Source organism: Mus musculus, chromosome 9, assembly GCF_000001635.26.
Source record: "Mus musculus strain C57BL/6J chromosome 9, GRCm38.p6 C57BL/6J".
NCBI lineage: Eukaryota > Metazoa > Chordata > Mammalia > Rodentia > Muridae > Mus > Mus musculus.
In genome coordinates, this window is record NC_000075.6 from 44,552,455 (window position 1) to 44,564,163 (window position 11,709).

General features: G+C 45.8%; 1 long non-coding RNA gene across 3 annotated transcripts; it reads right to left on the minus strand.

Moving 5' to 3' along the window:
• Positions 1-223: 223 nt before the first annotated feature.
• Positions 224-9,475, minus strand: LOC108167647. Of its 3 annotated transcripts, XR_001779146.2 has the most exons (4): positions 9,350-9,473; positions 3,747-3,884; positions 2,867-3,081; positions 224-365 (listed from the first exon to the last, which is right to left on the minus strand). It is a non-coding gene; the product is annotated as an uncharacterized LOC108167647 (long non-coding RNA). The 3 variants fall into 3 exon arrangements; XR_001779147.1 differs by lacking the exon at positions 224-365 and having other exon boundaries at positions 2,797-3,081; positions 3,747-3,904; positions 9,350-9,475; XR_001779145.1 differs by lacking the exon at positions 224-365 and having other exon boundaries at positions 2,797-3,081; positions 9,350-9,461.
• Positions 9,476-11,709: the final 2,234 nt, after the last annotated feature.

The window sequence follows — 11,709 nt, forward strand, 5'->3', positions numbered from 1 at the left end:
CTGAATCCTCAAGGGAAAGCCAGAAAAGCTGGCAAGGCAGTCCTTAGGGAGAGCCACCAGAAGGCTAGATTATAACAGATTCTGTAGGGCTGATAGCGCTGTGGTAGTCACCTGGGGGAGCACTGTGGGAATGGACCGTAGCCCTGCCAAGGGTAAGAACACAGCATGAAGTGCTTTATGTTCACAGAAACACCTTTGGAGCCCAGGTTTACAGCAGGTTCGGGGCCTGAAGTATTTACCAGGTCAGTGGGAGGCCGCATCCCACTGGAGTGTTGATCACCTTTGCAAAGACATCAGGCCAGAGCAGCACCTGTGAGTATAGTCGCCAGATTTCTAAACATTCTTGCCCTTCTGCACTCTAAGGTCTGTGGACAGACAAACAAGCCATGTGAATGCGGCTCTTTCTGTATCTCTTCAATTCTTCCACAAAGGTGGTACAGTTATTATTTACTGTCTCCATATGCAGACTGTTCTAGAGGCTTCCACTCGGCCTTTCTAGTATAAAAATCAGTGTGGGATTCTACCCGCTGGGAAGTATATTTTGTTCACTCAGATCCTTACAGCATTCATCTGTTTTCTGTTGCTATAATAAAATACCTGAGGCAGGCTACCTTATAAAGAAAATAAGTTTCTTTTGGACTATTGTTTTGGAGGTGTCAGATTGAAGAAGCTTATGCACTGAGAGCCTTCCTGCTGACCCTTTGATATCCCATCACTCCCACTGAGTTCACTCAGGGAGTCTGTTTTATAACGGAATTTCCCACTCATGCCTTACCTTCAAAGAATAGCCACCACAGAGCTTATTTAAAGTGATGATACAGCTGGGTGTTGTAGCACACATTTAATCCCAGAATTCATGGGGCAGAGGCAGATGGATCTCAGTAAATTTAGTCAGCCTGGTCTACATAGAGAGTTCCAGGATAACCAGGGCTACATAGATAGAACCTGGACCAAAAAAAAAAAAAAAGAAGAAGAAGAAGAAGAAGGAAGGAGAGAGGGAGAAGGAGAGAGTGAGGTGGCAGAGGAGGGGTTGAGGATGTAGCTCAGTTAGCTGAGAGTCGCCTAGTGTGCTTAGAACTCTGGGTCCTCTCAACCTGGGTGCCGCTGTGATCCCAGCACCAGGGAAGCAGTCAGGAGGGTCTCTGGACCAGCCAAGCAGCCCAGCTGAACTGGCGAGTTTCAGGTTCAGTTGAAAGACCTCGAGTCAAAAACTAAGGTGGAGAACAATTGAGAAAGACACCTGACATAGTCGTGCCTCCACACACACATGTACACACGTGCTTTTGCACAGACATGTGCACACATACACAACATGCACATAGAGAAACAATGGAGTTGGTCAGGGCATGAGGAAAACCCTATGAACTCTCTCCAGCACTGCATACAGAGTGAGTGGTACCTCCTGTCTGTAATCCTGGGCAGGATTCAGGAGGCGAAGGGGAGGGGGCGGGGATCAGAAACTCATGGCAGTGGTAGTGGCTCACACCTGTGACCCTAGCACTGGGGAGGCTGAGCTTCGAGGATTGCAGTGAGTTTGAGGCCAGCCTGGGCTACGTAGTTCAAGGCTAGTATAAGCTAGTGTGACTCAAAGAAACTCTGGTGTTACCTCCAGTGTATTTTTGAGGACCTTGTGAGAGGAATGGGCAGACCCTACCAGAGTGGGCATTGAGCTGATTCTGCAGTGAGTCCACTTCAGCATTGCCCGGCCATGTTGTGAGTTCTGACCTCTTAGCATCATTTCATCTTTGGGTATAATAACAGACTCCTTAGAACCAAGCAAACAAGTACCTTAGCCTCAGAACCTCTACTGGGTGCACTCTTTTGTGTTCATCGATGAGATAACCAATCAGGTGCAGGCCCAGAGGAGATAAGAAAGGTCTAGGCAAAACAAAAGAGTTTATCCTTAGGTCCTGGGGGTGACCAGGCATTCCACACACGGCCACCTGGGAAACTCAGGCAGGTGGCCAGGTGCAGGTGACAGGTGTGATGGCATGTGTTTCTAGAGGTTTCTATCCAGAGCCAAGGACAGGGTAGAAACAATTTTGGCCAGGCTAGGTTGAATAGTTTTTGTGTGTTTTACCTGGATGGGGGTAATGCCTGGTTGGTTGGCATCCTGACTCAGGGAAGGCAGAGGCATTGGAGGTGAAGGGAGGTCTGGTTCTGCACTTAATACTTTGCATATTAAAGAAACACACACACACCCCTGCCTTTAATCCCAGCACTTGGGAGGCAGAGGCAGGCAGATTTCTGAGTTCGAGGCCAGCATGGTCTACAGAGTGAGTTCAGGACAGCCAGGGCTACACAGAGAAACCCTGTCTCGAAAAACCAAAAAAAGAAGAAGAAGAAGAAGGAGAAGGAGGAGGAGGAGGAGGAGGAGGAGGAGGAGGAGGAGGAGGAGGAGGAGGAGGAGAAGGAGAAGGAGAAGGAGAAGGAGAAGGAGAAGGAGAAGGAGAAGGAGAAGGAGAAGGAGAAGGAGAAGGAGAAGGAGAAGGAGAAGGAGAAGAAATAACCCCCACCAAAGATGCCAAGGCGGCTAAATGGGACTGGTGGTGTAGCTCAGTGTTGAGCTTCCCTTGCATGTATGAGGCTGAACAGAGGAACACACACAATAACCTGGAAACTATCGAAGGCATTTATAAAACAGTGCCTACACTCATAAGTTCAGCCACATCTGAGATCTCTTTTTTTTTTTTTCAAATCTGACACCTTTGGGGCTCCCTTCTCATACAAATTCCCCAAGTTTCCATCCATTGACATTTCAGGTGTAAACGGCTTTCACAAACCCCACAGTTCTCACCTTAAAGCAGAAATATTTATTCTGAGCCAAATATGATTGTCATGGCCCAGGGACACAGTGTTCGGTTACCTTGAGTAACAAACCTCATGGTGGAATCAGTTCCGTGAAGTTTTCTTAGTTACAGAACAGAAGGAAGTCATAGTCCAGAGCACCTTCCAAGTACCTTGGTGGAATCGTCAACAGAGCAGGAGATCTCTGAGGGGGTCTCAGATGCCCGTGACTTTCTTAACTTTGGGGTTGTTGGAAGAGAGTGGTCTGGGGAGAATCCATCCCAAAGATTTTACCTAACAATTAACAGGATGTAAGATCAGACACAAAAGTGGGCGTGGACAACTATTAAAGGCCTGGTAATTTTGTTTTATCTCTTTAAATCTTTGCATACCAAAGAAATAACCTCTATTGGGGCCCTTTCTTAGATGCCTAAAGATGCCAACGTGTCCAAAAGGAAACAGTGATGTAGCTCACTGTAGAGCTTTCCTCATCTGACTATGTGCACCCCTCCTCAGCCTCAAACGGGCAAGAGAAGCCCTATCCAGAGCTCTACTGGTCCATTCACCTCCCTTTACCTTAAAATGCCTCTGCCTTACCCGAGTCTGGTGCCAGCCAGCTAGGCACTACCCCCACGCAGGTAAAACACAAACATCCAAAGTTCAGCGTGTATGATGCTGAAGAGGGGTGGACAAATTATCTTGAGAGCTAGTTCAAGATCTTTTGGCTCAGCATCTGCAACATTCCAACTCTCCACAATCACCAAGTTTGAATCAATCAGCCCTACAGAATACTCAGCGCATGTATAGCTGTTGTTTCTCTTCTGTGAAGTTCTGTTGAGGCACTCACCCCCACACTGGGGATTTCAGCTCATAGGCCTAGAGAATCCTTTGTCCTGTTTACCCAACTTCTTGCTAAGTACAGAAGTGTGTCAAAACAAAAAGCAAAATGGCATACTTACAAACCGATAAACTCAATATTCTTTTGGTGTGTGTGGCGCTGCCAGGACCTGCTGTGACTTGAAAGAGGCGGTGACTGTGCAGGTTCCAGGCCGACCAGCTGCTTCTGTAAAGTATCCCTCCAGGGGCCATTACAGGTTCTACAAGTAGGGAATGTAAGCTGCAGAGAGAGGAAAGACCACTCTTTCCCCCTTTTAAGTGGCAGGGGTGGAGTGGGGGTGGGGAACCACAGAACTCTGAGTTTAAGGGCTTCAGCATCATTAGAAGCTAGCTCTATGTATGTCCCCATGCTAAGATTTTGGGGTCTCTCTGGATCCATGTCTTATTTTACAACACAAGAGGCTCCTCTATGTTGAACATTCATCTGCTCTGAAGTTCAACCTTGGGAAGTTCGGACTTACAGTATGGTTGTTTGAAGACTTAACCCTGAGGACACAGAAAATAAGAGTTTCTTTTGGGGCAATAATAATTCAGGGTTTTGTTTGTTTTTTGGTCTCACAAGCTAGAAATTTAAAGCTCTAGGCTCATTGTTTCCTTTGCCAACGTCTTTCCATAGTGAGATACAAGCTCACTCCCTATAGCCTGCCCCAGGAGACACAGAGATTGAACCCAGATCTTTAGCATACTAGATAAACACTAACTTAGACCCTAGTCTCATGTCCATTCCCACCCCTGTGCTGAGGCTTGAACCCAGGGCTTTACACACAGAAGGTGAATGCTCTAATCACTGAGCCACACCCCAGCACTACCCAAGTTCACCTTCCACAAGCATCTACCATAGGAATCAAATGATAGATTAAGTAACTGTTTACCGGTGACATAGATTCATTTCAATTCAATCAGATTCAGAGAATAAGATCCAACTTCTCTGGCTGGTGAGATGGCTCAGCGGGTAAGAGCACTGACTACTCTTCTGAAGGTCCTGAGTTCAAATCCCAGCAACCACATGGTGGCTCACAACCACCCATAATGAGATCTGACACCCTCTTCTGATACTTCTGAAGTCAGCTACAGTGTACTTATGTATAATAATAAATAAATCTTTGGGCCAGAGCAAACAGGGACTGAGCGAGCAGGGATTAAGCGAGCAGGGTTGACCAGAGTGAGCAAAGGTTCTAAAAATTTAATTCCCAACAACCACATGAAGGCTCACAACCATCTGTACAGCTACAGTGTACTCACATACATAAAATAAATAAGTAAATCTTAAAAAAAAAAAAAAAGACCCAAATTCTCATCTTTAAGAGCTTGTGTCTGGGGCTGTCGAGATGGCTTAATGGTTAAAGGTGTTTGCTGCCAAGACTGAGGACCTGAGTTCAATTCCTGGAATCCACAGGTTAGAAGGCAAGAACCTACTCCTGAAAGTTGTCCTCTGACCTCCATACTACTTGCCGTGGCACAAGTACACACACACACAGACACACACACAGACACACACACACACACACAGACACACACACACACACACACACAGAGACACACACACACACACACACACACACACAAAATGTAATACTAAAAAGTCTGTACCTTGTTAGGTCCAAAGAATGTGACATCACTAACCTCATTCCAAAGCCAATGTTACCCTGGTACCAAACCAGATGAGGGTATTAACAGAAAAAGGAAACTATAGCACATTTTCTCTGATGAATATAGACCCACAATTTTCAACAAAATACGTACAAATTGATTTCAAGAGCACATTAGCAGACAGACATGGGGCACATGACTGTAACACATGGGTAGGGGAGGTGTGGAGGCAGGAGGATTAGCAGTGTTCAAAGCCAACTTAGTCATGTAGTGAGTCCACAAGAACATACAATATGGATGCTAGGTCAAAATTAATCTCGTAAATTAATTAAAGAATAAAACTAGAATGATCATGCATCACAACGAAGTTGTATTCATCCTAAGGGTGCAAGCTTGGTTCAACGATCTCAAATGAAAGCATGTGAATAGACCTGAAGACAGCCACCATCTTGATAGACATGGTGGACTTCAGCAGAGTTCAACATCCCTTTCTATAAAAACTTTGAAGAAAAAAGGGTAGAGGAAATATGTCTCAACATAATCCAGACTATATATGGCTGGCGAGCTGGCACCGGCCTTAAAGCCCAGCACTGGGGAGGCAGAGGCGGGCAGATCTCTGTGAGTTCCAGGCCAGTCAGGGCTACAAAGAGAGGGCCTGTTGCAAAATCAAGTGACTATCTAGAATAGACCTCTAGACAACATTTAGTCAACATTTAAACTAAGGACTAAGACAAAACTGCTTATGTTCACTACCATTCTCGGTAGAATGTTACATCTTAGCTAGATGTCATAAGACAGGAAATTAAGCTGGTTGGTGGCACACACCTGTAATTCCATCACTCAGGAGGCAGAGGCAGGCGATCCAGGCTGGTTGACAGAGTGAGTTCCAGGATAGCCAGGACTACACAGAGAAACCCTGTCTCAACAAACAAACAAACAAACAAACAAACAAAAAACAACAAAAGACTAGAAATTAAAAAGTTACAAAAAGGTATCCTATTTGTAGATAACATGACCCTGTATTTAAATGAGCCAAAGACCCAACCAGAAAATTTAGACCTGACATAAATTTAGCAAAGTAGCAGCATACATAACCATGTGCCTTTCTATACATCAATGACCAACTTATCAAGGAAGAACTCAGAGAGATGGTGGGCATCAAGGGGTCCCACTGTGGGGCTGAGGAGAAGGCTTGGTTAGTAATGTGCTCGCTGTGCAGGCGTGAGGATTTGCGTTTGATCCCCAGAGCCCAGTTGTAAAAACCAGGCATAGTAATCTCATCTCTGGAAAGGTAAGAACACGATGATCCCAGAGGCTCACAGACCAGCCAGCCTCGCCTCAAAGTAGAGTCCCAGGTCTCAGCAGGAGACCCTGCCTCAAAAAAATCAGGTGGCTGGCTCCTGAAGATGACAACTGAGGCTGACCTCTGGCCTCCATATCTGAACCTACACATGTGAATATACATATAAACCTGCACACACATGATTTTGGTTGGTTGGTTTTGGGTTTTCGAGACAGGGTTTCTCTGTGTAGTTCTTGCTGTCCCAGAACTCACTCTGTAGACCAGGCTGGTCTCAAACTCACAGAGATCTGGCTGCTTCTGCCTCTGAGTGCTGGGATTAAAAAGGCATGTGCCAACCCCGCCCAGCTCCTCACATTTATTTAAGAGGGTCTTGATCCACAATTTAAGATATTATGTTTTTAGAGACTGCCATATCCGGGGATCCATCCCATAATCAGCTTCCAAACGCTGACACCATTGCATACACTAGCAAGATTTTGCTGAAAGGACCCAGATAGAGCTGTCTCTTGTGAGACTATGCCGGGGCCTAGCAAACACAGAAGTGGATGCTCACAGTCAGCTATTGGATGGATCACAGGTCCCCCAATGGAGGAGCTAGAGAAAGTACCCAAGGAGCTAAAGGGATCTGCAGTCCTATAGGTGGAACAACAATATGAACTAACCAGTACCCCCGGAGCCCGTGTCTCTAGCTGCATATGAATCAGAAAATGGCCTAGTCGGCCATCAGTGGAAAGAGAGGCCCATTGGTCGTGCAAACTTTATATGCCTCAGTACAGGGGAACGACAGGGCCAAGAAGTGGGAGTGGGTGGGTGGGGGAGTGGGTGGGGGAGCGTGTGGGGAACTTTTGGGATAGCATTGGAAATGTAAATGAAATAAATACCCAATTTAAAAAAAAAAGAAAAAAGATATTATGTTTTAGTCGTTTAAAATATTACATTTATTTCTTACTTGTGTGCCCATGTGGATGCTCACACATGGGCACACAAGTAAGAAATAAATACCATGGTGACTGTGTGAAGGTCACAGGACACACCTTTCAGGAGTGGGTTCTCTCTGAGTGTAGATCCCAGGGATCAAATTCAGGCGTGGGGATTGGTGGCTCCACCTTTGCCCTCTGAGTCATCTCAGCAGTCCACTTTGCTCCATCTTAGCCTAGTCATCTGGGTGAGGTTTTGTGGCATACCATACAGTTTGTGTTACTATCATCCTATAGTATAGTTTGGGACCAGGTAGTGTGCCGTCTCCATCGGCTCTTTCTGCTTACTAAATTGCTCTGGCCACTCAGAATCTTTGTGTTCCCATCTAAGTTTTAAGATTTTCTTTCTAGTTCTGAGGAGTGTCATGGGAATTTTGATGGGAATTACATGGGTTCTGTAGATGACAGCCACTTTTGTAGCGTTAATGTTGACAGTCTCTGAGCATGAAGGTTCTTTTCATCTGTCTCTCCTTCAGTTTCTTCCTTTAATGTTTTAACATTCCCATTTAAGAAGACTTTCACATGTTTAGATAGAGGTATCCTTAAGGTGCTTGGTGTGTGTGTGTGTGTGATGTTGACAGTGTGATGGGGATGAAGCTGTTGTGAAGGGGCTTTTAAAAAAAGGCCCACCCCTTTAATCCCAGCACTCAAGAGACAGAAGCAGGTGGGTCTCTGTGAGTTCGAGGCCAGACCAGTCTACGTTGTGAGTTCCAGGACAGCCAAGAGACCCTGTCTCAAAAACACAAAGTAACGTTAGCAAACTACAGACTTGAGGGCTGCCAAAGTGGTTAGTGGCGGAAAGTTTCTGAATGTGCACCAGCAGAAGGAGACTCCAGACTTAACATGCGATGAATCCGTGGTGTCTGGCAGAGCTTCTGGCACCGGACTGCACAGTGGCGCTGCAGCGAGGACTCTGAACACACATTTGTGCTCACTGTGCATTGTGTGCACCATCACACAATGCCAGCAAGCGCTGCTTAAAACCCCTGCACTCAGAGTCAAGACTGCTTAGAAACAGCACCACTTTTGCTGTGTGCATGAAGTGCGTCTGTCTTACAGAATCATAATGTATAATTATAGAATTCAAAGGCTTTTATTAGTTTCCTACCATCTTTCCTCTGCATGAAATTACTAAATTAGTATATATTTGACTTGTGTTCTTGGTAGAATGCTTGGTTTTTAAAATTGTTATTTAAGTCATGTATAGTGGAGCACTTTTAATGCCAAAAAACGGCACATTGAAAAAATTGATTGGGGCTGGCGAGATGGCTCAGTGGTTAAGAGCGCTGACTGCTCTTCCGAAGGTCCCGAGTTCAAATCCCAGCAACCACATGGTGGCTCACAACCATCCGTAACGAAATCTGATGCCCTCTTCTGGAGTATCTGAGGACAGCTACAGTGTACTTACATATAATAAATAAATAAATCTTTAAAAAAAAAAAAAAGAAAGAAAAAAGAAAAAATTGATTGCAGGCCATGGTGGCACACACCTTTAATCCAGCACCCAGAAGCAGAAGCAGGCGGATCTCTGAGGCCAGCCTGGTCTACATAGTGGATTCTGAGCCAGCTAGGGCTACATAGCAAAACTTTATCTCAAACAACCAAAAAACGAAAGAAAGAAAAAAAGAAGACACCAAATGTTGGCAAGCATCAAGCATGTGGGGAAAGAGGAACCATGCATGCTGTCAGGGAATAAAAGCTGGCCCAGCCCCTGCTGAGCTGAGTGTGGAGGGTCCTCAAAACGCTACAAACTGAACTTCCAAGTGCCCTAGCTATGCCACTCCTGGGCACTTACCCAAAGGACTTTAGGTGAAGATACCGGAGGGTAGATGGATGTTTACCACTGAGCTAGTCGCCATGGTTACAAATAGAACCAGCTGAGATGCCCAGCACCCAGGGGATAGATAAACAAAATGTGGTACTCAAAGATAATAGATTTTTTTTTCAGGGATAAAGACAATTTTAACCATAGAGCTATCCTGATGGCTCAGCAGGTCTCTTGCCATCAAACCAGATGGCTTCATAACCTGCCTTCCATCCCCAGGACCAACATGGTGGAAAGAAAACACTGAGGCCCACTAGTTGTCCTCTGTCCTTTAAAAAAACTATCTATCTATCTATCTATCTATCTATCTATCTATCTATCTACACACACACATATATATACATATATACACATATATACATGTATATACATACATGTACACACACACACACATAAAGGAGAGATGAAAGGTTCTGCTATCACAGGTCCAGTGGCAAAGGAGTGTGCAGACTTGTGTGTGGCCCAGGATTGCATCCAACGCAGGCAGCATTGCATGATTCTCCAGTGTATTTGTAAAATATATTCATTAAAAAGTCTTTGCTCTGAAAAAAAAAGAGTGCTAGACTCTGGAGGCAGAGACAGGTGGATGTCTCTGAGTTCAAGGTCAGCCCCAGGACAGCCAGAGAGCATCTGTCTCAGCACACAAAAACGAAAGTAATGGAGTGCCAGTCTGGTGTGTGTGAGGTTCATGCCCCAACACATATGCTTTTTTTTGTTTTTGTTTTTTTGAGACAGGGTTTTTCTGTATAGCCCTGACTGTCCTGGAACTCACTCTGTACACAAGGTTGGCCTCGAACTCAGAAATCTACATGCCTCTGCCCCCAAGTGCTGGGATTAAAGTGCACCATAATGCTTGGCTCCCTCTCTCCCCGCCCCCCAACCCCCATAGGGTTTCTTTATATAGCCCTGACTGTCCTGAAACTCACTGCATAGACCAGGCTGTCTTTCAGGTCACAGTGAACCCTTGCTTCTACCCATTGTTGTTAAAGGTGGGCCGGCATGAGGTCATACTTTACATGATTTGACAGAAGGATCTGAGGATGCGAAGGACAAGAGACAGAGGATCAGAAAGATTCACACACAATGCCTGAGGGAGGACTGTTTCCGGAAAGCTGCCACTGTGTCTTTCCTCAGCACCTAGCTGTCTCGGGTCAGGTGGGCCAGAGTCAGCAGTTTCTGACCCCAGTCGGAGCCAAGCAAATGCATGCTCACCGGCAAGGCTCACGACAGTTACCACGACGACCTTCAGAGAACTGCTGCCTCATTTCTGCCTTCCAGATCTGACGAAAATTCCTCTCTTGGTCAATGCTCACCTGAAACCATTCAGGGGGAGGGGATTCTGGGAAACAGCTCTGATGTAGCAATGTTCAAACACGGCAAACCACAGGGCTGTGTAAAATGTGAACCTCAACGGACCGTGAGAAAACCTACAAAGATGGGAGGGGTCCTTTTGTAAGTCTAAAGCACAAGGCGTGGGTTTTTAGGAATCCCCCTCAAACCTTCTATCACGTCAGCGTCAGCGCTTTACCTGTGTGATGGGGGAGGGGTGGTGTTTTTGTGAAATTGCTACGATTCCCACCCCCCACCCCCCACCCCACCCCCCGGACAGGGATTCTCTATGTAGGCCTGGCTGTCCTAGAACTTGCTGTAGACTAGGTTGGACTGGAAATGCCTCTGCCTCCTGCGTGCTGGGACTAAAGGTGTCCGCCGTCATCCCCCGGCCTGCAATGATTTTTCGTATGATTTAAAAGGATGGTTCTGTGTTTAACAACAGGGGCGGTTGTACTAGAGAATGTTGTCCTTAGAAGTGATGTGCTTTAGCTAAGAGGTTGTACAGCGGTGGAGTCTTAACTAGCACCTAGGAAGTTCTGGGTCAAAACCTGGCACCACCGTCAAGAGGAAACAAACCAACAAAAGTGTTTTTAGGCCAGGCATGTTGCTGCACATCTTGAATCTCAGCATTTTGGATGTTGGGGCATGGGACTCTCTATGGGGCCAGCCTGATTACATAGTGAGTTCCAGGCCAGCCAGGGCTACATAATGAGATCTTATCTCAATAGACAGATGATTGACAGGTAGATGATAGATACATAGATTGATAGATGATATGCTTGAATGTTAATTAAGGGTGACCTTCAGTGGGTCGGCTTTTTTTTTTTTTTTTTTTTCGAGCCCTGGCTGTCCTGGAACTCACTTTGTAGACTAGGCAGGCCTCGAACTCAGAAATTCGCCTGCCTCTGCCTCCCGAGTGCTGAGATTAAAGGCAGTGGGTCTGCTTTTATTCATTTGCATTACCTGTTAAATGGCTAAGTCACCTTTGCTTGACAGCT